The following is a 26,853-nucleotide window of genomic DNA, read 5'->3' as shown; positions in this document are numbered from 1 at the left end:
TTTGATTCCATGAATACGGGTTGTAGGCGAGCGTGTGGGCGTTCCGCGCACTTGCCTCCTGTACTTCCCCCGTGACGCCCATATTTTCACGCGTTGTTCCCCATTCCGAGTGTTACGCCCCGTATTCCACCTACTTTTGTGATGTGCGCCGCGCTATGTGCGATTTCGCAGTGGTCGTGGCGCACGCTGTTGGATGACCTGTTCGCCGGTGTGCGCGGTGCATCTTTTAAAGCGCACATCCAATGTTTTTCTCGCGCACGGACTTCCATGAATAGATGTGCGTTGGTTTCCCTGCGATTTTCGCACTTGCACTGCCATTTTCGCACTTTTACTGCGATTTGCACATTTTGGCACCTCTGCGCTGGAATTTTCGGCACACATTAATTCCATGAATCGACCCCAAAGTCTCCTAGTACTGACTGTCTTTAAGGGCATGTCAGTTTCCCCATAATAAAGTGAGCAATAAGCCCAGGGGAGTGCAGCTGAAGGCTGTGCTCCTCTGGAAAAGTCAGACTATGGTGTATTACAGCAGCAAAATGTTGGGCAGTACACAATTGGAGAGAAAATTACACATGAAATGGAAATCTTTCCTAACAGTCATGAAGAAGAGAAGATATGTGGGAGCACCAAACCTGATGTATGGATATCTAGAGATGTGACTAAAGTGACAAAGTTAACATGAATGCCAATATGAAGAAATCCATGTACAATTAGAAGATAAGTCACAAGAGATGCAGTAGATGTATATACGCAGAAACGCAAAGCAGAAAAGGCAATGTAGGAAATATAACGCAAGTAAAGCAGCCATGTTGAGAAAATGGACTTCAGCATCATATAATAGCAAGCGAGAAGACTTGAGAAGGGAAACCAAGGCTGCAGAGCGGGCATGGCCTGTAATACAGATTTGTGCAACAACAAAGGATATTTTCTTGCTCAGAATCAAGGATGCCGCAGCAAGAAGCAACTGCAAGACACGAAAGGAGTCAAAGAGGATAAGCCATGTATCTAAGACATGTTTCTCTTAGATTAAGTAAAAGAGTGAATAATTGTGAGCGCCAAGTATAAAACAATCAAAGATTCAGAAAGCACATGCAAGACAGAGCAACCAGGTCTCCAGAGGCCAAAGAGAGTAATAGAACCCTATATGATTGAATCAAATAGAACTAAATAAAAGAACAGAATGGACAAAATCATGGTCTCCACACACGTGGTACAAGACCAGAAAACAAGGCCTATTCATAAAGCTCCAGATGAAGATACACAAGACTAACTAGGACCCCCTATGCCAACTTGCTCACCGTACCCAGGATAAAAAAAGCTAGGGATGGTGGCACCAGCTTCTCCTACTTGGCCTCCCTACACTGGAAAGCCCTCCCCACTGCCCTGTGAGCCAAACCATCACTCACTGCCTCCCATAAGGCCATGAAAACCACCATGTTCGCCTGATCACCCCCACCTTCTGATGTGACATCCATCCCTTCCCCAGGGATACTGCGAATTGTGTACGCTTTCTATTCATAATATGTATAACCTCCATGCTAGCCAATGCACTGAACGTATACCTACTGTAACTAAGTCTCCTACAAGTAACAGCTCCAGAATGCCCCCGGGCTGTCTGAGCACTATATAAATGTAAAAAATAAAATGGAAATAAATAAATAGCAATGTACCTTCACTCCCTTTAAAGCTCCAAGGAAGAGAACAGTCAGCAAGGTCAAATACAGAAAAGAAGACTTGGCTTAAGGCGTAATTGATAAGAAGTTAAAGAAAGAGAAGAAAGAAAGGAAAAGGAACGAGAAAGAGCATATGAAGATGATAGGAAGTGAAAGGAAGCACTAAGAAGGTATGAAGAAGGTATGAAAAGCAAGTAAAAGAGAGAGAAACAAGATGGGGAAAAGAAGAAATGTGAGGAAATAGAAACAGAGACTGAAAGAAAGAAGGTTGCAGAGAAGGTGAGAGGAAGAAGAGAAGAGGGAGATGAGAAAAGGGAAGAGTAAGAGCAGAAGGAAATGTGAAGGAGTAGAGAACAAAGGGGTAAAGTGGTCAGATTTAGGAGAACCAGAAGCATAAACACTGGACCCATATCATATCCTGAACGACCACAAGGACAGATGCATAGTGTAAGAGAAATGTCTCTGCCTTATGTAAATAGATTGATATCATTACCAGCACGAAGACGAACGGACAAAAACTAGCCCCACCTGGAAGACAAAAAGTGTAGGTGGATACGATTGTAGAACAGGGTTCACACAATTCCTGTTATTAGATAAATTGTGAGGACAACCACAATATATACTGTGGCCGCAGATGGATAAAGATATTTTAAAATGTAAGTTACCTAATTTGACTGCTGGAGCGGATACATGGATTTATGAGTTAGAATAAATTACAGCAAGAATGACATTAGCAGTGGGTGATGTAATAGGCCTACTAGCAGCTATTTTAGGGGAGAGAGCTAATGACATTTGGAGATGAGCAGGATATGCAAGTGTGACAGCACAACACATGACACACGATGGGTGCCATTTAATAATTGTAGAGCAGATGTATGGATGGCACTTAGAGTACGGGGTCCTGAAATGTCAGACACAGGTGCGATTATGACACAGAAAATGGGTAAGACGAAGATCCTGTTGCTTATATTCAGGAGATTCAAGAACGTTGGTGCCTTGAGAAGAAAGAACCAAAGGGATAAAACAGTAGCATTATTTTGCCATATTTTATGTCAGGGAATGCCCGAGGCAGTGCAAAGGCAGATGAAAAAACATGTAGGGGTGGAAGTGAAGTCATGGCCAGAAACACAGTTGACTATTGTACATCATTGTCGATTGTTACAAGAGAAGAATTGGAAAAAAGCAGAGAAAAGGATGCTTGAGGAAGCAAAGTTAGTTCCAATTTTTTTTTTTATTTTCTACAGAAGGAGCAGTACCGACGAGCGGTGAAGGAGTGGTTACGCAAGGGTTACAGCCTACACAGCCAATCAATGTAGGGTATCCCGTAGATCAGGGCGCATACAATTGTTGGCCACGTTGTAGAGGGAATGGACCTAGAGGATGAGGAGGCAGATTTCAAAACCCTCAAGGGGGAGGAGGATTTAATGGAGGCCAGCCACAGCAGTGGTGAAATTGTGGGAGAACAGGACATATTGCCCTAACGTGCAGAAGTAGAGAGGGCATGCAGCAAAACTGGCAAGCTCCAACAGGGGGGACAGGCAATTTTCCACGGTATAGTACAGAACCACAGGAGCATTATGCCCAAGATCACGTTAGTATCAGACATGTACCCCGCAAATAAAGCAAACGCAGCAGATTGTGCTGCAATCATAGTCACCACAAGAGCATCTGCAGCAAGCACCTATGCAAACACAAGCACATACCCAACAGTACATTCTGACACATTAGCCGATGGAATTGAATGCCAAAATGGAATGCAAATACAGGAGCCCCATAAACACCTACATCCAGGATAGGCAGTGTGACAGGTGTAGGATGGAATCCTTTTATGGGTACAGGGATGAATTCATATCCACAATAGGAACACCACAGAGTGCCCTGATGTGTTCAGTACTATCAGTGACTCCAAACCCTAAGAGGAAACGAGGGTCAGGGTAACAATACGAGGCAAGAAAGACAATTTCATTTCTTGTGGACACAGGAGCGACTTGTTCCTATGTTCAGGAGAGAAAGTATCCAATGCCTGGCATTGGCATGAATGCACAGGGCTCCTCTGGGGCTATGAGTTTGATTCCTTTTATTGATGAACTACCAATTTCAATAGGAGAACATGACGTGTCTATTCCACTATTGTATTCCCGACAGACACCAGTTAATACATTAGAACGTGACATTATGACAAGACTTAACATGACAATTTCAGTTACTGACAAGGGGATAATATGTTCCACTCCAGGGATACATTACATGAATGTAAGAGAATTCAAATTAGCATTTACAGGCCAAAAAGCATTGTAAGGAGTTCCTTAAGACCCAGAAGTATCTTTGTATGGAGTACATATTTTGTTGACATGGCTTCCTAAATTGATAGGTAAATTATTGAGGATACCTGACATATTTTTGTTTAGACCAGAAATACCTATGGATGATGAGGAAGGACAGATTATTCTCATAGAACTGGAAGCAGCAGTAGTAAGAGAGGCAAGGGTGGTTGTTCATGGGAAAGATGATGAAGGAAGCAAATGGATAGCAGTAATAGCTCTTGATGAAGGGTATAGACTAACAGAATTGACAGGTGAGGAGTTGTTTTGAGATAAGAATTCAGACGATGAATTAGTATTTTTTATAAGTCTCACTTATTGGATTAAAGTTGGGAATAGGGAGATACCACAGAGAAAGGCATTGGCAAGTAAGAAACCACAATTTTTCCAGGAAGATTTAGAAAAAGTGCCAGGCATTTTATGGACCAACAGTTTAGATGTCGTGGGTCTATTGAGTAGAGCAGGAGCTTTTAAAATAAAGCAAAAGCCAGGAGAAATGTTATCACAAGCAAAACAGTACCCCATGTCCAGAGAAGCATATGAAGGTTTATTTGAAACCATTTCTGCTTTAGTACAGCAGGGAATAATGGTACCATCAGACTCCACATGTAACAGGGCTCTGTACCCAGTAAAGAAATCAATGTGGGCATTGTGGAGATTCATTCAGGATCTATGCGCCCTAAACAATATTGTCGAAGCAGAGTTTCCTCTGGTTCTGAACCCAGCTACAATATTATGTAACATCCTAGCTACAGCTAAATATTTTACACTAGTAGATTTAAAAAATGCTTTCTTTTCAATTCCCCTCATGAGGACTCCCAAGGTTTGACCTCCTTTTCATATAGAAATCAGCGGTGGAAACATACAAGATTACCACAGGGGTACTGTGAGTCCCCATCGATCTTCAATAGGGTCCTTCAGATAGACCTAGGCAATATACAACTTGAGAGAATGATAATTCAGTACGTAGATGACATATTAGTGTGCAGTGAGACAGAAGAAAAATGCAGAGAAGACTCAGTCCAGTTAATGACAGTAATGGCAGGAAAATGATACAAAGTGGAAAAGAGAAACTGCAGTATTGCCAGTATTGCAAGGCAGAGGTCTTATATATAGGGCAGCTAATCTCTTAAGAGGGCAGAAAAGTGACACCTGAGAGAGCAGAAGCAATTATGAAAACTCTAAGAACTGAGACAGTGAGGGAAATGCTGCTATTTTTTAGGCCTAGGCAATTATTGTAGGGCCTGGGCTTTTGATTACAGTACATATATTAGACCACTTTGAAAGGACTTAAAGAAGCACAGATAGGTAAAGATGACATAACATGGACAGACGAGATGATAGAAGGATATGAAGAGTTAAAAGGGCGATTTGTACAGCCCCTGTGTTAGGGATTCTAGATTATAACAAGGAGTTCTATTTATTTTTGCATTCAAATGGAGTGGTAATGACAGCATCAGTACACAGAAGATAACATTAGGACATGGACAAAAACCATTGGCTTGTTCATACCTTCTAAACGGTGAGAGGAGTGATACTCTGCCCCAATGGTACTTTTCAGCATCTACATATAGATTATGTGGATATATCGCAAATATGCAATGAATACAGATATATGTTAGTAGTAGTGTGTCCTTTTTCCCGATGGATTGTGGCAGGTCCATGCACGCACCCCGATGTCACATGTGCTGCCAAATTTCTTATGCGTGAGGTGTTTCCAGATGGGATGTACGTGAAGTCCAACGGTCTGATAACAGGATGCATTTTGTAAATTAGATTTTTGAACAAATCACTCTTCAATAAGGCATAAAACATACATTTTCATCTGCTTATCACCCACAGGCGAATGGTATTTGTGAGCGTGTAAATGCTCTCCTTAAAGAGAGGATAGCCAGGATTAAGATGACTTTGAAGAAGGGATGGCTATGTTGCCTACCCCTTGCCTTATTTGCATTGAGAAACCTGTCTGGCTCAGATCACCACCTGACTCCTCATGAGTTGGTGACTAGACACTGCATGAGAGTACCCCTTGATATTCCCTCCCACTCAAATAGAAACTAATGCCCATAGTGTAGCAAAAACATTAGGGGATGAGATGCATGATTATATGACAAATATGACTGCTCATGTTTTTATGATTTCCCAACAGATCAAGAATCAGAGGGAAGGGTTGAAGACGATTGAAGAAGACAGCAGCCAAAAGATCAACCCTATAGAACTGTTTAAGTCACCTAGTTTGTCAAGAAGCAAGAGCTTGTCAAGAGTTTTGTCTGCACTTGGAATAAGCCCCGTTTTGAAGGACTGTACATTGTAGTACCCGGGCCCGGACCTTCCCCATTCCCATTTGAGCCCCCATAGGGCTCAATGGGAATGGGTGCGGGAGCTAATGTTTTGAAGAAAGAAAAAGAAGAACGCACACACACTTTAGGCTGCCGATCCTATCCAGCTCTAGTGAGATGAAACGTTAATATTGCCACCTTTTTTTGGAAATCCTAAGACTGCCCCCATTATCTGCAGGATCATCATTGCAATACTATTACAATTTCTGTTATAAAAATGTGTGTTTTTTATGAAGAATAACAAAAACAAAACACTGATTAAAAGAGAATGGGGTTCTTCCAACTTATAAGATACACATTGCTAGCAAGAAGATTAATACGCAGAATGCATTACGGCCCCTTTATTCTTTTGCAATATTTCTTGTAGCCAAATTTTGTACAATATGTAGTGTTTACTTCCTTATTCTTATAGAATTTCGTCAAATTATGGTTTCCAATATAGATGAAGTGTCTAACAATGAGACAACTGTTTCTATCCCTAACAAAGCACTAGTGATATTTTTCCTGATGTTTCCAAACAAATTAACTGGTTTAAGAGGGATGCTGGAGAAGATTATCAGGAAATAAATACATACCTTGATAATTCAGCCCATTTTAAAAAAATAACATGCGGTATCAGCACATCAGTTAGGTGGGGAGAAAAATGGCAGATGAGAGCTGCTATGTATGTTCTCTCATCCCTTATGCAATGATCACAGCCAGAAAATGTATGGCAACAGAAATACCTACACATGATGGAAAGTGCCTCAGTCATCTAGTAGCATGCATGCCAAGAAGACAATTTGAAGGGAAGTGGGCAACCCTACAATGGATGTCAAAGAGAACGTTCCCATATGAAGATGCTTACATAAAAACACAGAAGATGATAGACATTGTGCAGACACATGGAAATCACCAGTATCGTCAGAATGCTGGGCGAGACCTCAGCTATTGGCAGATGGACAAGTAGCCACCAGTACAGGATGGGATGCAGTGCACACTTACTGATGACAGCACCAGTAAAGATAGTGCAAGTATTAAATAATGGATCCCTTAAGGAATGGGCCAAGTATTCAAAGTTACTAACATGGGTTAAAGATGAAATAGGACCGGTATCAATACTGTGTGACACTGGGTTTCCAAAACAGTGCCCTGACCAAAGTTGGAGAAAGTAAAGGATGTATGCAAATAATTGATGTGCCAGGAATGAAATGATGAACCGCTATTGGGTCTGTGGAAAGGAAGCTTAAATGAAGCTACCTATAAATTTGAGTGGAATATTTTCTATTGTGATAACTCATGTTCCTATGTTGGTGATCCCCCAAAGTGATCTCCACATCAGCGACTTTTCTGAAAATGGATGCACACAAAAAGAAGAATAGGTTGATCAATCTCACCCAACAGAAAAGAGAGAACTATTTTTTGGCAAAATCAATAGAGACTTATTACGACATTCCAGATGAGCACAAATTGGTCGATAGGATAGCAGTGATATTTACAGCTATATTCATGCCAGGAATTCAGGGGTAGAAGCAAATGCCAGGTGGTTACAAATCACCAGATGGGAAATGCTACAAATGATGACTACAACAATAAAAGGATTGAACGCGTTTAAAGAAGAATTGATGGCCATCAGACTCATGACCCTCCAGAATAGGTATATCATGGACTTAATTATACCAATGGAAGGAGGCATTTGCGCCAAAATTGGGAGCTACCATTGTTCATACGCACCTCCCCTTGATGGAGAAAATTGAACCCTGACAGAAGCAATAACTATGTGTTCAACCCTGCATACGAAAATGGTGGAAGAGGTATAAAGACCAAAGATAAAGATTCATTTTCATCTTTATTCTCGTGGGTTCCAACCTGGTTGGCAAATATCTTCAAAATGTTGGGAGCAACACTAGTGTTAGTGTTGCTGGGATTTTATCTTATAAGAATAATCATGGGGCAATGTACGAAGACAGCAAAGAAAGCTACTGGGATGAAGATAATGATCTATGTGAATGCTGTGACTGATGAGCACCCATAGACTGAAAACACCACCTGTGAGCACCTGAAATGAAGCCATATGACACACCCAGGAATGAAGTTTCAGTATCCTAAGGACCATGAGAACTATGTAGGATGCTCTGTGTTCACCAACCGGGGAATGTTGCTGTATGACCTGGATAGTGGAAAAACAATTAATGAATGCAGGTGACCTGAGGGGGGTGGCAAAGATATGGATGTGTGAAGAAAGGTGAAGAAAAACAAGGCAGTGATTGAGGACTCGACCAGAGGGGTGAATAACCGGGTTACTCACTGTAGTGACCACCTGACCCCTAGTCCATAGTCCCCTTTCCTCCATACTTATGGGACATTCCTCCGTCCGGTGGGACGGGACCGGAGCACTTTGTAAAAGCATGACAATTTTGCAAAAATGTTATTTAGTCCTTCCCTCTTTTACGCGGGGTACTGCATGCGGCCGTAACCCTGCCCATCTTAGCTCTGCCCCGTGCATCGCCCATCAGTCCTTTTCTATCGCCAGGTCAGAGACCTTTAAGCAATAATAGAGGAACCCTATTAGAGGGGACGGCGGGTGGGCGTATGGAGGAAAGGGGACTACGGACCAGGAGTAAGGTGGTCACTACAGTGAGTAACCTGGTTATACTCCTACGTCCCGTCCCCTTTCCTCCATACTTATGGGAGATTCCCAAGCACTCCTCACAGGACCTACGGGTGGATGGAAAATCCCTTATTGAAAAAGGTTCTTCTGCACAGCTTGGCCAAACTGAGCGTCAGATCTGGAGCTCAGGTCTAGACAATAATGTTTACAAAAAGCCAAAGGGGAGGCCCATGTAGCCGCTTTTGCGATGGTCTCCCAGGGGACATATTTTTGAAAAGCAACTGCAGCTGCCTTGCCCCACACCAGGTGTACATGAATTCCTTTAGGAGGCTGCAGACCTTGGACAGTGTAAGACTCCGTAATACAGGCAGCGATCCATCTGGAGATAGTTGCCTTAGAGGCCTGTCTACCTTGTGGATTACCAAAGGTCACCAACAGTTGAGAAGAGCTCCTAAATTCAGATGTTCTGTCCAGATAGGACTTAAGAGCCCTTCTAAAATCCAAACAATGCAGAACCCTTTCTGCTTCTGAAGCTGGGTTTGGAAAGAAGACCGGCAGGGAGATTGACTGATTCAGATGGAAATCAGAGACCACCTTTGGCAGGAAAGAAGGATTTGTCCGTAGGATCACCTTAACCTTGTGGAAAACCAAGAAGGGATGCTCCACCGACAGAGCTTGGAGCTCACTCACATGCCTTGCTGAAGTAATGGCAACCAAAAAAGACACCTTCCACGAAAGGTGCTTAAGGTCCACCGTGGCCATAGGTTTGAACGGTTTATGGCACAATGCTGTGAGGACCACATTCAGATCCCACGTCGGGTGCGGCTTGCGAAGCAGAGGATAAAGATGCACCAAACCCGCAAAGTGTCTCCTAATCACTAGATTTGACAGTGAATAAGAGCACTGGTCCGTGGATAGGTAGGTGGCTACCGCCGAAAGGTAAGTTCTGCATGACAGAACATGAATGCCCGATTCTGCTAGGTGAGACACAAAGGACAGTACCGTGTCAATCGTAGCCACCTTGGGATCCAGCTGTTTGGCTAAGCACTAGTGACAGAACCAAAGACACTTGCTCTTATACTGAGACCTCATCGAAGGCTTCCTGGCTGCCTGAATTATTCGCATGTTATCAGCAGACAGGTTGAGATGCTCTAAAGATCTGAACTCAGGCACCATGCCGCCAAGCTGAACGATTGTGGGGAGGGGTGCAACAGCTGTCGTTCCCTCTGGTGAAGCAGATCGGGAATCACTGGTAGCCTCATCGGTGCACACATCGACAGGTGTTGAAGTTCTGAGAACCAGAACCTGGCCAGGCCACCACGGGGATATGAGCAGAAGAGAACAGTTCACTGTGAACCTCAGCTTGCAGATTGTCCGATGAATCAGAAGAAGAGGCGGGAAAGCATAGACCCTCATGTTGTGCCAAGGAATCTCGAGAGCATCCCCCAGGGAGGAGGCTCCAAGACCATTTCTGGAGGCATACAGAGGAAGTTTCTTGTTTGCCGATGTTGTGAAGAGGTCCACTTCCAGAGTGCCCCAACACAGGAATATCCATGAGAGGATCTCCACCTTCAATTCCCACTCGTAGCTGACCATTGTTCACTGACTGAGTGCATCTGCCGTGACATTCAGCTGGCCCGGGATGTGGACTGCTACCAGCCACACACCATGGCAAACTGCCCACTCCCAAATCTGGATGCTCAGGTCCACAAGAGGAGGAGACTTGGTGCCCCCCTGCTTGTTGATGTAATACATTGACACCACATTGTCCGTGCGGATACGGACCACTCTGTTGGCAATGACCGGCCTGAACGCCTTGAGTGCTAGGAAAATCGCCAGAAGCTCCAGATGATTTGTGTGAAGGAGCTTGTCTTGGGGCGATCAAAGGTCCGAGACCTGAAGAAGATCCAGTGTCGCACCCCACCCCAGAAGGGAGGAGTCTGTCATGACCGTCACCATCGGGGCAGGTTCTTGAAACTCTGCACCCACCGACAGGTTGCTGAGAGACGACCACCACTGCAGGTCCACCCTCATGGAAGCCGGAATCAATATCATCTTGAAGTCCGGATCCACAGCCTGACGCCAAGAACTCAGATGAGCCATTTGAGTCTGCCTCATCTTGAGTCGGGCAAGAGGAAGAGCCAATACTCACGAGGCCATGAGGCCCAGAAGCCTCTGGAACCACCAGGCTGACATGTTCTCCGACTGTGCAAACATCTGACACGTGGCCAACAGATCCGCCATTCTGTCCCTGGTCAGGTAAACTCTGCAGTTGATCGTGTTCCAGCGAAAACCTAGGAACATCAAGTCCTGAGAGACCTTCATGGAAGATTTCCACCAGTTCACTGACAGCCCAAGGTGAAACAGGAGCTGGAGGAGAGACTGAATATTGCACACGGCTAACAGCGGGCAAGGGCTGCGTAACAGCCAATCATCCAAATACAGATACACATGGATACCTTGCAGACGAAGATGAGATGCAATCACCGACATCATCTTCGTAAAGACACACGGTGCCGAGCTGAGGCCAAAAGGAAGCACTCAGAACTGGAAATGCTCCTCTCCCACAGAGAAACGCAGGTATCTCCGGTGCGGATTCCAGATCAGAATATGCATATATGCATCCAGAAGGTCCACCACGCTGAGCCAATAGCCCATCTGCAAAGAGGACTTTGTCTGACCAGGCGTGATCATCTTGAATTTCTCTTGGGGTAGGAAAAGATTGCACTGGGAAAGGTCTAGAATGGCGTGCAGGCCAGCCTAGTTGGAATTGGGCACCGTAAACAGTCAGGAGTAGAAGCCCTCCCCTCGTTCCCCTAGGGGAATGGGTTCCACTGCTCTGAGATCCAGTAACTTCTGAATCTCAGCCCTGAGGGAGGGCAAACCCGACTACTGGAAAGGAGGATTGATGGGTGGGGTAGGGCGAATGGGTAAGCGGAAGCCCGCCCGAGCGACTGACAAGACCCACCGGTCCTCGGTGATAGTCTGCCACGCCTCCCAATGAGACGCAATGCGTCCTCCCACCAGGGTCTCGTGCGAGTGCAGAGAACTCTCATTTGGCTGGTTTTTAAGTGGCGGCACCACCTGAACCTGAGGAGGAGGCTGAGGAACAGGAAAAAAACGATTCCATTGCTGCCTCCAGTGAGAATTTCCCAAACGGGTATCGACTCCGCTGGATTTTCAATCTAGAAAAACCCTGAAACCAGAAGAGGGCCGGGATTGTGACAACGGTGTCCTAAGAGGTGGTTTTAACAGGACAGTCAAGGACTTGGCGGTCTGGGTGCTATCCTTCGTATTGGTCAGCTTTACATTCCTTGAGGAATGAAAAAGCTCCTTGCCATCAAACGGCAGGTCCACAACCTTGTCCTGTACCTCCTTAGAGAACTTGGTGGCATGCAGCCAAGCCTGCTGAGAGGTATCCACTCCAAGCATAAGGTCTCGGGCCGAAGTGTCAACGTGATGAGCTGCAGCCTCCAGCAGATCTTTATGCCAGGACCCTGGTATCTGACAATCCCGCCTTGAAGTCCTCAAGCTTTTCAGCAGGGATGAACTCCTCAAACTCTGACAGACTTTTCCACATTTTCATATTCACCCCCGCTAACACGAGTTCTGCATTAGCCTGACACAATTGCAGGGCCAAGTTAGCAAAAACTTTACTCCCAAGGGAGTCGAGAAGCTTATCCTCTTTGCCCAGGACCTGAGTAGCCGTCGTAGAAAAGGATGCCGCAGGCCTGGACTGCAAACTGGCCGCAGCCACCACTGTGGGGGAGGGGGGCAGACATGATGCTAAGGCCTCCTCTTTCGAAGAATGCAGCCTGTAGCGAACGTCAATTTTCTTATTGACGAATAGTCCAGAGTGTGGTCTCTCCCAGACTCTACGGACCTCGGCCAAAACGTCCTTCTACAAGAACAAGCTGGTATGCTCCGAAGGAGACAAGGTGAACACCCCTGAAAGCATGCCCTCCTGCGGAGCAGGTGCCTCGGGCACTGGAACATCCAACAGAAACATCACCCGGTCGTAAAAGGCTCTGATAGAGCAGGGCTGGTCTTCGCTGTCCTGATCGCCCTGCGTGTCATCCGACAGATCAGGGTCCGGCTGAACCACATCGGGCACCACAACAACCTTGTCCACTGGGGACAACGGAGGCAAGGGTGGAAGAGTAGGGGGAGGCCCGCAGGTAAAGGTGGCGTCAGCGGAACCACCGGAGACACAGGTGGAACCAACGGCACAGGCGGGCATATCTCCCTAAACAAGCCCTTAAAGTACTCCTTCATGGGGTTGGAACGCATACGTTTTTGAAACTTGCCGAAAAAGGCGTCCTCCGCCGATGACTTCGGGGTGGCCGGCGGAGGCCCCTCATGAGAAGGGTAATTCCAGGGACGCAGGGGAGAGGGTTACCAAGCAGGCAGCGAGACATTGTGCGGAAGGGGCATCCGGACGTTCCAGTCATAAACTGGATGAAACGGATGTGCACAAGGAAACCGATGTTCACCTACCGAACCAACCCCTACACCTAAAGCCGATGGCGTAGTTGTAAGGGATGTGTCCAAAATGGCTGCCTTGGTCTTGGCGGGAACGGCCGTATTTTGTCAGCACCTGAGGAGAACTGCGACACGTGTGGAAGTGAGGCAGGAGTCCCCACATGCGAATCAGGGGTCTTCATCTTAGCCTTAACAGGAACCTCGGCCAAGCCGGTACTGTGTGGTCTAGGATGTTTTTGTGACATGCTAATAGCCAGACTAGCCTTCGCGGGAAGGACCTTGGCACTGCCGGTAAAGGAGGAAATACGGTTTGAATCCTCACTCCTTGCCCCCTCAACAGTTCTGGAGCCACCGCAAGAGCGGGAGTGATGAGGAACACCTTTCACCGACAAGGCCTTAACAGGCCTCTCAGAACTGCTGGTCACCTTAGCCTCTAAACGAGGGACCTCGGACCCGTGTCCAGTAGAAGCCCCTTCACGCCGGGCCTCGAACCTTCATTCAGTATCAACAACCTCAGCCGAGGCCTCGGGGCACACCCCGGTACTCTTAAGGGAAGCTCCAATCAAGAAGGCCTCAGAGCGAGCTCCGGTACCCCACGACTCAGTAGAACTGGGTCTACAAACAGCCCCCACAGGAGGGGCCTCGGAATGTAATCCGGTTTCAACAGGCCCCTTATGGAGGCCCTCGGAGAAAACTTCGGTACACTTTTTAGGCCCAGGCAGCACCTCGGGCAAGCCCCAGTAAAAGAGCTCTTGAAGCTCCTCCCAGACCGGGAAGACCCCAGAAAGGAGTCCCCCAGCTGGGGTGCCCTAAAAAGTAAGGAACTTACCGGGCGTTTCTTCTTTTCGTCGATGAAGGATTGGAAATGCGAAGGGGGAGTGCGCTGAAACACCTCCTCTCACCACTCTAACCGACGTTGAAGCACCCGGACAGAAAGGGAATCGCAATAAAAACACGAGTCCCAGCGGTGGTCAGGACACAAACACTCTAAACAAAGAGGATGGGGATCCGCCCTAGCGAAGCGTCGCTGACAGGAAGAACAATTCAGGAAGTCTAGCTGAAATGGCATAGATGGACTATAACGCGATCGCAAGTGAGAGCCAGAGAGGAGGAAAAAGAAAGAAAAAGCTTCCACAGATGCAAGTGCGTCTAGTCTCGAACGAGTGGAGAAAAGGACTGATGGGCGATGCGCGGGCGGAGCTAAGATGGGCAGAGTTACTGCCGTGTGCAGCACCCCACGTAAAAGAGAGGAAGGACTACACTTTTTGCAAAATGTTGATGCTTTTACAAAGTGTTCCGTCCCGTCCCACAGGACAGAGGAAGGTCCCATAAGTATTGAGGAAAGGGGACAGGACGTAGGAGTATGTAGAGAGGCAGATGTACATGTCATTTATAGAGCCCACCCTCTCACCTACGACATATTGGATGTACAGCTAGAGAACACTGTGCATAACACCTGGTATCATTCCAATACCACATCGAAGGTATGAGAGGCGTTACGCACTCAGACAATATTATCAAATGTATTCCTGAAATGACGCGGTAGACATGAGCCTGCAGACACCACTGGGCATAGAAGAATTATAAGTAAAGTCTAACAGGTGTCAAGTGACGCCATGAAGAAGAGAAGACACATGGGTGCACTAAATCTAATGTATGGATATCTAGAGAATGAAGATGTGACTACAGTGATAAAGTAAACATGTTTGCGAATAGGAAGAAAATCAAATACACTTATAGAAGCATGCTAAAGTCGGAAATATAACACGAGTAAAGCAGCCATATTGAGAAAATGGACATCAGCATCAAATGATAGTAAGTAAGAAGCCTCGAGAAGGCAAACCAAGACTGCACAGCGGACAGGCACTGGAATACAGACTTGTGCAAGAACAAAGGATGTTTGTTTGGTTCAGAATCAAAGATCGCACAGCAAGAAGCAACTGCAAGCCACGAAAGGAGTCAAAGAGGATAAACCATGTATGAGAGACATATTTATTTTAGATTAAGTTAATGAGTGAATAATTGTATGTGCCAAGTATCGAACAATCAAAGATGCAGAAAACACATGCAAGACACAGTGACCAAGTCTCCAGAGGCCAAGGAGAGTAATAGCACCCAATATAATTGAATCAAATAGCACTAAATAAAAGAACAGAATGGAAGAAATCATGGTCTCCTCACATCTGGTACAAGACCAGAAGACAAGACCAATTCATAAAGCTCCAACCGAAGATAGCACTGTACCTTCACTCCCTTTAAAGCTCCAAGGAAGAAAACAGTCAGTAAGGTCAACTACGGAGATGAAGCCTTGGCTTAGGGCCTAACTGATGAGAGATTTAGGCTAATTACCCAAGGAGGGCAGTTGTTGTTCCGTTGCAACTGGATTTCGCTGCTTATGTGCTGCTAACGAGCTGAATGTTAAAGGTTGGAAGAGAGTGCCAACCAATCATGGGAATTACTGTTAGGTAAGAATTGGTGCAGTCACACTGTGTGAGACTACATAAGACGCATCTTCTTGGTATTAGGTAACCCACCTTTTGGTATAGGTCTGTACTACACAAGTTGGTAGTATGACTGAGCAGCAAGAGTTGTAAATGTGAGCTGTAGAAGCTGTACAGATGAAATCAGTCAATACAAGTTACCAAGTAACACTTACACTCAAGGTTTCAGTTATAAATATATATGTATGTACACATTAGTTTTAGTTAAGCATTCTTTAAAAAGGCAATTATTTGTAACAGTCAAGAAAACTTTGGAATCCCTTTACAAAGTTAATAAAGTTGGTGAATACTCTTTGGGGATGCTAATACATTTCTCCTACACCCCGAAGTGATTTCAATAATAAGGATAGTATTGCATTTCTCTAAAACACCAGTACAATTTTTAGACTCTGGGTTTCAGGAAGGAAGAGTTAAGGATATAGGGCCTCATTACACGATAGGCGGTGGACCAAGGTGCTATTAGCTATTAGCACCTTGGTCCATGCCGGTAAAATACCGGCACCGCCTTGGAGGAAAGGGGAATTACCGCCCTATTCCAAGGTTGGCGGGGCGGTAATTCCCCCTTCCCCATTGCCCTTCCCCATTCCCATTTTTGTCCCATAGGGCATAATGGGAATGGGGAAGGTGCTAATTACGGTACCGCAAATTGCGGTACCGTAATTAGCACCCTGGTCCCTTTGCGGGTTGGTTTTTAACACCTGCTAAAAAGCAGGCGTTAAAGTACCAACCTGCAAAGGGACCTCGTAGTAAGGCGGTAAGGGTTAACAGTCACCGGTACCATTACCCTTACCGCCTTCCATGTAATGAGGCCCATAGAAATGTTAGACCATACTTTCTTATAACAGGAAGACAGTTTGAATCCTCTAATGAAATCTAGGTAAGCCTTTCCCAGCAGTAACAGTGTTCAACAAATTACAACCTGAAGGGACAAGCAATGCCAAAGTCAATAGATTAGAAGCATGCCATTAAGGAACTAGGATAGACAAAGTCAATTGGACAAAGTCTATAGTTTATAGTCAGATAGTTTAAGAAAATCACTGAAGGCACACAAGCTGTTAAGCCTGTGCAAGGGGTGTGTAAATCAAGTCACAAAAGGTAAGCCAGTGCACTTATCAAGTGAAAAAGCATGACTTAAGGCAATAAGGTAAGCATCCCAAAACCCTAAAGTACCTCTGGTTGAAGAAAGTGGTCCAGCAAGATTCCGTTTTGCTACAGCCAAACAGACTGTTCTTACTGAGCATCAGTCGTAGGGACAAGAGAGAGGACGTCTGGCAGGCTCCTGCGGCAGTACTCAGGAAAGGACTTCGGCAGCTACGGATCTTCTTCGATTCAGTGGCTCTTCGCGGTTTCAGAACTGCGCAAACAGCACTGATGCAGAACGAATATCCCCGGTTGGACTTTCCTTGCTCCCTCAGTCGTGCGCAGCAAGTTGGGGGTTGCATCAAAGTGGAGTTTGTCTCGGGGCTAGTTGGTCCCACCATGCCAAGGCGATGAATCGTTCCATTTGGAGCTTCTCTGTTGTTGCGAAAAAGAAGGTCAGCACAGCAGCAGGGCTTCACCGGACACTTCGAGGTCCAGGAGATTGCAGAGGGATTCTCTTCATGATTTATTTTTCAGATGTTTCTTCCAGGTCTTGACTCTGCCTGTTGTCCCAAGAACCTCACCTTTCAAGCTCGTTCTCATTCATTCACATCCCCAGGCTGTCAATCACCCAGTAGGGTCTTTCCTGTCCTTTCAGACACACTGGAGGCAGGGGCGGGCTTCAGGAGTGAAGCCCGCCAAAGCAAAAAGACACAAAGGGCTCAAATCTGCCTCAACGCATAGAGTAAAAGCCAAGAAAGACCTCACAAACTGAAAATGGCAAAAAAAGAAGACAGGGCCATTTTGACAAAATGGTCACCCATGGGTGTTGTACTGTAGCTGAGGATTGAGCCTGCAGTAAAAACGCACATTGGTAGTAAAAGGTAAACCACTGCCACCAGCCATTTAAAGTAGGGAAGGTAACAAAACATGTTACAAGAGAAAGTGGGATAAGGGGGTAATAGGTAACCCCCAGTACTCCACATAAGAAGGTGTGTGCTGGACCCACAAAGTAAAAAGGTAAGGAAGATCAATTTCATCTCTACTCTTTCTGGGAACAGTAGTTTACCCAAGAAAAGGTATTTACACCTTAAGAGAAATCCAAAGGATTTCTCACTGACACTGCACTAAGGGTGCGTGTCACTATACAAAAAGCAGATGCCTATGGAGTTTGTCAGACTCCAAAAACAGTGAAAACATAAAATCCTGGTCAGGGAAAACACATGAGGGAGTGAGAAAAAGGTCCCACTCACTCAGAAATTAAAATTAAAAAACCTAAGTCCAGCAAAATAGCTGGGGGTCTCTAAGGTGGGAGGAAATTAGAATAGAAATGAAAATTCTCCCTAACAAGAGCCTATGTAATGGTGGTCCGTACATTGTTACAGAAGCCTATCCGCTGCTGTTGTTATGCTATTATCAGTATTTTACATACTTAGGGGTTGTCCAAGGTGTGCCTATCAGATAAGGGGCAGCCAATGATAATACTAATACTTATATAAACTATAGGTGTATATGTTCCCTCACTCAACAAATCCCTCAAACCGGTAGGTTTTGGCTGTTTGCCACGTAGGATGACGTCATAGCTGACGCATGTTGAGGTATAAAACCTTTTGCGTAGTTGAAATGCGCTGAGAGCGTGTGAGCTACAATCTGTTTTTTCGTCAGGTTTCCCTACTTTCTTGAACTGATAATAAAGTAGTAATTTGCCATATTGTTTGAGCCTGTCCAGTTATGTGAGCCTGAGATCATTTATTTTGGTAATCTCATTCAGCACTTGGAACGCTCCAGGTGCTACTGCGCAGTCCTCTGCAGTTATTGTGTAACAATCCCTTTCTTTCTCTGAGTACATGCATGCTAGAATGGCTTGCTACCCTGGGCCGGGAAAACGTTGCAGAGTGAAGAGGGTTGGGGAAGCCTACCCCTTCATCCCCCTCCTCAGAAATTCCTGACGAGGAAGAAGGCCAGGAAGCACTGCAATCACACATTCTGTTTCTGACCGATTCCCAGTGGTTCCATGATTAACAATTATGTCGAGAGATATGCCCTCAGCCAACCATACCCCCTCAACCAGCCTCATAGACCAGGTGCGGCACGAATTTACCCCAGCATGGACGAAGAGCCACAGACAGTGATTAACAACACCTCTATTGACAGCCTGGACTAAGCACCAAGAAGCCATGTTGCTGACATTTTTAGAGACACCGCAACATAGCAGCATTAGATATGAAGCACGCATCCGCATTTCGGTACACAAACACGCACTCCAATACATGAAGAACACGAGCATACAGTTCTATAGTTATAGTTAGAGGACAGACACATAGACATGCTGTCTCTGCTTTTATTATTTTACCATTAGCCAAATGCAGCCATGCAGAAACCACAAGAAGCAAGAGATCCTGAACAAAGCTTGCAGATGCTTACATGCGAATAAGCCCCATGGAACCTTATGGGACCCGACAGAACGAAGGGTGACTAACCTACGGAGAATATAGTATATCATGGACACTGTAGAAACCACATTATAATGGTTTAGGAAAATTACAGCAGGCCACAGGCCTCTCAGCAAGAGACAAACTGAGCTGATTCAGGCTGAAAAGGGAGCAAGGCGTGCGAGACAGGACTCGCAGCCAAGGCCATGAGATACGGATGACATTCCAATCCAGAGGCAACAAAGGCACCAGCTATAGTAAATGGGAATAATTCCTCATAATTCAGAGCAGCACAGCTCAAATCTGTGGTCTCTGAATACGTGAAAGGGCCAAAGCAGACAATGGACAGCGACCAGCGGTGGGAAAGAGAGCCGGTCTCAGGCTACCAGACATAAGACAGCAAAAAATATGCTACAAAATGAGTGAAGTGTTGCACTGGGCAGGAGAGCACACTCATAGATTAAGGTGGTGTACACAAGTTATAATGCAGATACATAGTCAACTCTTATTACCTTGAAAATGTGCATAGAGAGCTGAGAATCTTTGCAGATCCCAGGCCTGGGGAAGATCAGCTCTAGCCGATCACAGCTTAATATTCTAGGGGTGGGTAACAATGGGCCAGAACCAATGGTAAGTCCACCACACTGCAACATCGTTATAGATAATTACTCAGGGATGGACCAGGCCAGCCACCTGACATTCGAGAGCCAGTAGAATAACATGTATAGTGTCCACTATAGGTGGCAAAGTACTCAATACACAATCATGGAGCCCAACAGGTTTTCTGGAGAAGGGTCAGGTTGTGACGTCACTCCGACGTAATTGTAGTGTAAAACCGGCCTGCGAGCCGAGGAAGTTGTGCATGGATTTTCTTTGTCCCTCTGCTGATCCCTGTTGGTTTTTTCTGTAATAAACCACAGTGTGAACTTGCCATTGACTGAGTCCTCCGAGTGTCTGGGAAGGAGGGAGTTAGGCTCTCCAAGTCTGAGGAGTTCAAGTGTCCCTCTGGTATACCTTGGAGTTCTTCTCAACAGGTGGTAAGCACAATCTTAGGTATATCTTGAAGTGAGTGCACAGGTGGGAAGATTCTTGAGAGTAAAACTGGCCATGGTGTGGATATGTGCTTGAGCTTCCACAATGTGGGGAGGACAACATAGAGATTTCTCTCAACATATGTACTTGGCATACATTCATCAATTGGCATTTGGATTCTGCTTTCTTTAGCATACTTAAAAATATTTTTGAAAATGCTCTTGATGAAGGAACATGGGCATTCTGACCACGAGATCTCACACTGAGGAATGCCTGGCGTGAAACATATCCGGAAATGTGGACAGTCGATCTGTACAACACATCCCAGCATTGTGTTCTCCAACTACATTCAACTTTCACACAGTGTATTCTTGACTCGTCTACTCTTGGCCGAATTACTATTCCACAGTTCAGCCTCTGGAAAAGTATAAAGATAGTCCAGATGTGGAAAGCCAACACAATTTAACTCAGGGGGATGGAGCACTCCTCGTGCCCATTGCACAACCAAACACTACGCTTAGCATACACTTCTTTCCTACAATCTAGACGTATGGTACACCTTAAATGTGCCACATGCAACCAAACTATCACATTCCTTTTTCCTGCAACATCACCCCCTGTTGTTGCTCTCGCACCCACTTTTCCTACCTTATCCCTACTCCTGTTCCCCACAGATTTAGGTCTGGACACCCCGGGCGGGGTCATAAGAGGTCAAATCCCAGACACACCAGCTCTATGAGACTGCCACGGTGGTAATTTGGTGCACAATGTATACACATTGTACATGGGTGACTATTAACTACGGGGAAATAGTCTACTGAAGGGTTCAGAGTTACATCTGATAGACACCCAGAAGGAAGCTTGAGTTGTCTATGATGTAACCCTGAATCCCTGAGGCGGAATATTTCCCCTTGGTTGATAGTCACCCATGTACCATTTCAGCATCTCGGAGGAGGGGTAGTGTCCTTCCTATAAGGAGTCCATCACTTGCGCGGGCTGCTGTAATGCGCTCGAAGGAGCGCCGTGAGGAGGGACCTCCCAAGCGTTGCCACCCGGGGCAGCAGCGTCAGGTAGGTGACCGGCCCACAGTGCAACAAAAGCAGATTAACATGCTTAAAGCTCAGAAAGGTTTCCTCGTTTTGCCTCGTGCTCCCCATCGTGTCGTGTCGTGTCGCGTGCCAGGGTTTTTCATTTCACTGCAGGGCCCAGTAGGAATCCCTCCTCCACAATCTCTATTTTTATTTATTTACTAGAATGTGTGTGCAGCTGCCTACAATTTGCAAAAGTAAACACATCTAAACATGCGTAAGCAAGCCCATACGAATGTGCTGTGCCCCAAACCTGTTTCAAAACTTGGAGTCTGACATGCTGAGGTTTTGGCCGTGTAATCCGTCCTCAAAATTGGATCTGTGAGATCGTGTTTATTAAATCTTTTTGTTAAATATTTTTCTTAATGTACACAATCCCAATACAATATGTATTACGTTAACTAAAATGTCTGTGCCGTTTAAAATGGCAGGCCCTTCTTATTGGTTTAGGGACATAGCAGCGGCCTTTGTAAACGGTTGCAAATGTATATTTTCTTTTTTCCCAGTTAAGCATGACAGGCTGTTTAAGGGTTGTCATGCTCAATTGCACGCTAAGAAGCTACTTGAGTGGTAGCGAAGAGCCTGTCAAACTGTCAGCCATGCAATTCCGACACCAAGCAGCCACTTGAGTGCTAGCGAAGAACCTGTCAAACAGTGTCAGCCATGCAATGCCGACACTAAGCAGCCACTTCAGTGCTAGCGAAGAACCTGTCAAACAGTGTCCGCCATGCAATTCCGACACTAAGCATCCACTTGAGTGCTAGCGAAGAACCTGTCAAACAGTGTCAGCCATGCAATGCTGACACTAAGCAGCCACTTGAGTGCTAGCGAAGAACCTGTCAAACAGTGTCAGCCATGCAATGCCGACACTAAGCAGCCACTTCAGTGCTAGCGAAGAACCTGTCAAACAGTGTCAGCCATGCAATTCCGACACTAAGCAGCCACTTGAGTGCTAGCGAAGAACCTGTCAAACAGTGTCAGCCATGCAATGCTGACACTAAGCAGCCACTTGAGTGCTAGCGAAGCGCCTGTCAAACAGTGTCAGCCATGCAATTCCGACACTAAGCATCCACTTGAGTGCTAGCGAAGCGCCTGTCAAACAGTGTCAGCCATGCAATTCCGACACTAAGCAGCCATTTGAGTGCTAGCGAAGAGCCTGTCAAACAGTGTCAGCCATGCAATGCTGACACTAAGCAGCCACTTGAGTGCTAGCGAAGAGCCTGTCAAACAGTGTCAGCCATGCATTGCTGACACTAAGCAGCCACTTGAGTGCTAGCGAAGAACCTGTCAAACAGTGTCAGCCATGTAATGCAGAAATGGACAGACTAAAGGTGATGCTAAACGAGGGATTACAAGAGTAGGCTGGGGTAGCCTATCTACAATCGACTACATTATTGTCAATGAAAAGGCCAATAGCTTTATTATTGACATGGCAATAGGAAGCCGAGAAGAAAGCGACCATCCATTTTCCACTTATTGTAATGCTGGAATACCCTAATGAGGAGGCAGAATACCATATGGCTGGTAACATAAAAGTAAATAATGCTGCTAATCGGATCACCTGGAATCCCTCTAAATTAGAAAAAGTAAATGTTGTAGCCGTTAATGAGCTACAAAAGTGGTGGGATACGATTGATAACGGACAAATAGTAAATCCTAGCAAATTTATTGGTAAATATGAAGAAACCATAAGTAAGATCAAAGAAGCTGCCTCCATGAAATGGAAGTATTCCAGGAATGGTGAAAAATTGAATCTGACCCATGGCAAACACAATTCCTATGATCCAGCAATTAATAAAGCTAAAACTTTACTGAGGAAAGCTATTAAGCAAATTGCTGAGGCCAAGAGTACCGATGCCACTATACAGATAAAATGGCTAAAAAAACAACATAAGAAGTGGATGCGTTACCATAAGAAAAATAAAGTATGTGAAATATGGTTAAATATTGCTGCTTAAGCAAGAAGTAATAATCATCAAGGGATGTGGAGAGTTATAAATGGCGTAAAAAAACGTAATCTCCCAATTAATAGTGTGGGAGAAAAAGAGTGGATTATGCATGTAACACATACATTGGGCTCTGATGAGACCAAAAAAGTTGGGCTGACGCCAAGTCAGGTAACATGGGTGGGCAATTTCTCTGAATCTTCTCTGGCTAACATGATTGTGAAATTGCATTCCTCTAGAGCAACTGGCCCTGACGGGACATGTAATGCCCTCCTACGTTGAGCACCAGAAGTATGGGTAAAAGTACTTAATCTCCTGTTTAGATGGATCGGTATGAATGGGGTGATTCCAAAAACGTGGCCCGAAAGTGTAATATTACCGATATACAAAAAGGGTGAATGGAAAGACCCTAAAAACTATCGTATGCTGGCGATGCTGGACATCCCGGCAAAAATATTTGCAAAAGTACTACTTGATGATCTAGATATATTGATCGAGAGGAATGAAATCCTTCCGATTACCAAGCAGGGTTTCGAGCAAAATCCTCCACTACCCACAATATAATCCATCAAGTATCAGCAGTTGAATACTCGTGGAATGTCCGTAAATTGCCAGTATATGTGGTGTTCATAGATTTTTCCGCAGCATTTGATACGGTGATAAGAGAAAATCTATGGAATAAACTGAAGCTGTGGGGGATACCTGAAGGGCTTCTGTATATGCTAAAGTTACTATACTCTGACACTTCAGTTAGAGTACATCTAGATGGTGAAGGACGGCTCACCCAATCAATTCCCACAGGATGTGGAGTAAAACAAGGTTGTAGACTAGCAGCGACACTGTTTAATCTTTACCTGGCCGATTATATGACTGAGGTAGATAAAAATATGATTAATCCAGTGAAGTTGGGCATCATCGATCTACCATGGCTAGGTTATGCTGACGATCTGGTCCTATTAGACTATACGCCGGCAGGACTACAAACAAGGCTTAATTGCCTGTTGCTATTCTCTGAAAAGAATGGGTAATGCAGAAACTAAGCAGCCACTTCAGTGCCAGCGAAGAGCCTGTCAAACAGTGTCCGTCATGCAATGCCGACACCAAGCAGCCACTTGAGTGCTAGCTGAGAGCCTGTCAAACAGTGTGAGCCATGCAATGCCGACACTAAGCAGCCACTTGAGTGCTAGCGAAGAGCCTTTCAAACAGTGCCCGCCAGGCAATTCCGACACCAAGCAGCCACTTGAGTGCTAGCAAAGAGCCTGTCAAACAAAGTCTGCCATGCAATTCTGACACTAAGCAGCCACTTCAGTGCTAGCGAAGAGCCTGTCAAACAGTGTCAGCCATGCAATTCCGACACTAAGCAGCCACCTCAGTGCTAGCGAAGAGCCTGTCAAACAGTGTCAGCCATGTAATGCAGACACTAAGCAGCCACTACAGTGCTAGCGAAGAGCCTGTCAAACAGTGTCAACCATGTAATGCAGACCCTAAGCAGCCACTACAGTGCTAGCAAAGAGCCTGTCAAACACTGTCAGCCATGTAATGCAGACACTAAGCAGCCACTTCAGTGCCACTGAAGAGCCTGTCAAACAGTGTCCACCATGCAATTCCGACACCAAGCAGCCACTTGAGTGCTAGCGAAGAGCCTGTAAAACAGTGTCAGTCATGCAATTCCGACACGAAGCAGCCACTTCAGTGCTAGCGAAGAGCCTGGCAAACAGTGTCTGCCATGCAAAGCCGACACTAAGCAGCCACTTGAGTGCTAGCGAAGAGACTGGCAAACAGTGTCAGCCGTGTAATGCAGACACTAAGCAGCCACTTCAGTGCTAGCGAAGAGCCTGTCAAACAGTGTCAGCCATGCAATACCGACACCAAGCAGCCACTTGAGTGCTAGCGAAGAGCCTGTCAAACAGTGTCCGCCATGCAATTCCGACACGAAGCAGCCACTTCAGTGCTAGTGAAGAGCCTGGCAAACAGTGTCTGCCATGCAAAGCCGACACTAAGCAGCCACTTGAGTGCTAGCGAAGAGCCTTGCAAACAGTGTCAGCCGTGTAATGCAGACACTAAGCAGCCACTTCAGTGCTAGCGAAGAGCCTGTCAAACAGTGTCAGCCATGCAATACCGACACCAAGCAGCCACTTGAGTGCTAGCGAAGAGCCTGTCAAACAGTGTCCGCCATGCAATTCCGACACTTAGCAGCCACTTGAGTGCTAGCGAAGAGCCTGGCAAACAGTGTCTGCCATGCAAAGCCGACACTAAGCAGCCACTTGAGTGCTAGCGAAGAGCCTGTCAAACAGTGTCCGCCATGCAATTCCGACACTTAGCAGCCACTTGAGTGCTAGCGAAGAGCCTGGCAAACAGTGTCCACCATGCAATGCCGACACTAAGCAGCCACTTCAGTGCTACCGAAGAGCCTGTCAAACAGTGTCCGCCATGCAATTCCGACACTTAGCAGCCACTTGAGTGCTAGCGAAGAGCCTGGCAAACACTGTCAGCCATGTAATGCAGACACTAAGCAGCCACTTCAGTGCCACTGAAGAGCCTGTCAAACAGTGTCCACCATGCAATTCCGACACCAAGCAGCCACTTGAGTGCTAGCGAAGAGCCTGTAAAACAGTGTCAGTCATGCAATTCCGACACGAAGCAGCCACTTCAGTGCTTGCGAAGAGCCTGTCAAACAGTGTCAGCCATGTAATGCAGACACTAAGCAGCCACTTGAGTGCTAGCGAAGAGCCTGACAAACAGTGCCCGCCATGCAATGCCGACACTAAGCAGCCACTTGAGTGCTAGCGAAGAGCCTGGCAAACAGTGTCTGCCATGTAAAGCCGACACTAAGCAGCCACTTGAGTGCTAGCGAAGAGCCTGGCAAACAGTGTCAGCCGTGTAATGCAGACACTAAGCAGCCACTTCAGTGCTAGCGAAGAGCCTGTCAAACAGTGTCAGCCATGCAATACCGACACCAAGCAGCCACTTGAGTGCTAGCGAAGAGCCTGGCAAACAGTGTCCGCCATGCAAAGCCGACACTAAGCAGCCACTTGAGTGCTAGCGAAGAGCCTGTCAAACAGTGTCCGCCATGCAAAGCCGACACTAAGCAGCCACTTGAGTGCTAGCGAAGAGCCTGTCAAACAGTGTCCGCCATGCAATGCCGACACTAAGCAGCCACTTGAGTGCTAGCGAAGAGCCTGGCAAACAGTGTCAGCCATGCAATTCCGACACTAAGCAGCCACTTGAGTGCTAGCGAAGAGCCTGTCAAACAGTGTCCGCCATGCAATTCCGACACTTAGCAGCCACCTGAGTGCTAGCGAAGAGCCTGGCAAACAGTGTCCACCATGCAATGCCGACACTAAGCAGCCACTTGAGTGCTACCGAAGA

This window comes from Ambystoma mexicanum, chromosome 3p, assembly GCF_040938575.1.
Source record: "Ambystoma mexicanum isolate Mex_15411 chromosome 3p, UKY_AmexF1_1, whole genome shotgun sequence".
In the NCBI taxonomy this organism is placed as follows: domain Eukaryota; kingdom Metazoa; phylum Chordata; class Amphibia; order Caudata; family Ambystomatidae; genus Ambystoma; species Ambystoma mexicanum.
This window is presented reverse-complemented; position numbering follows the sequence as displayed.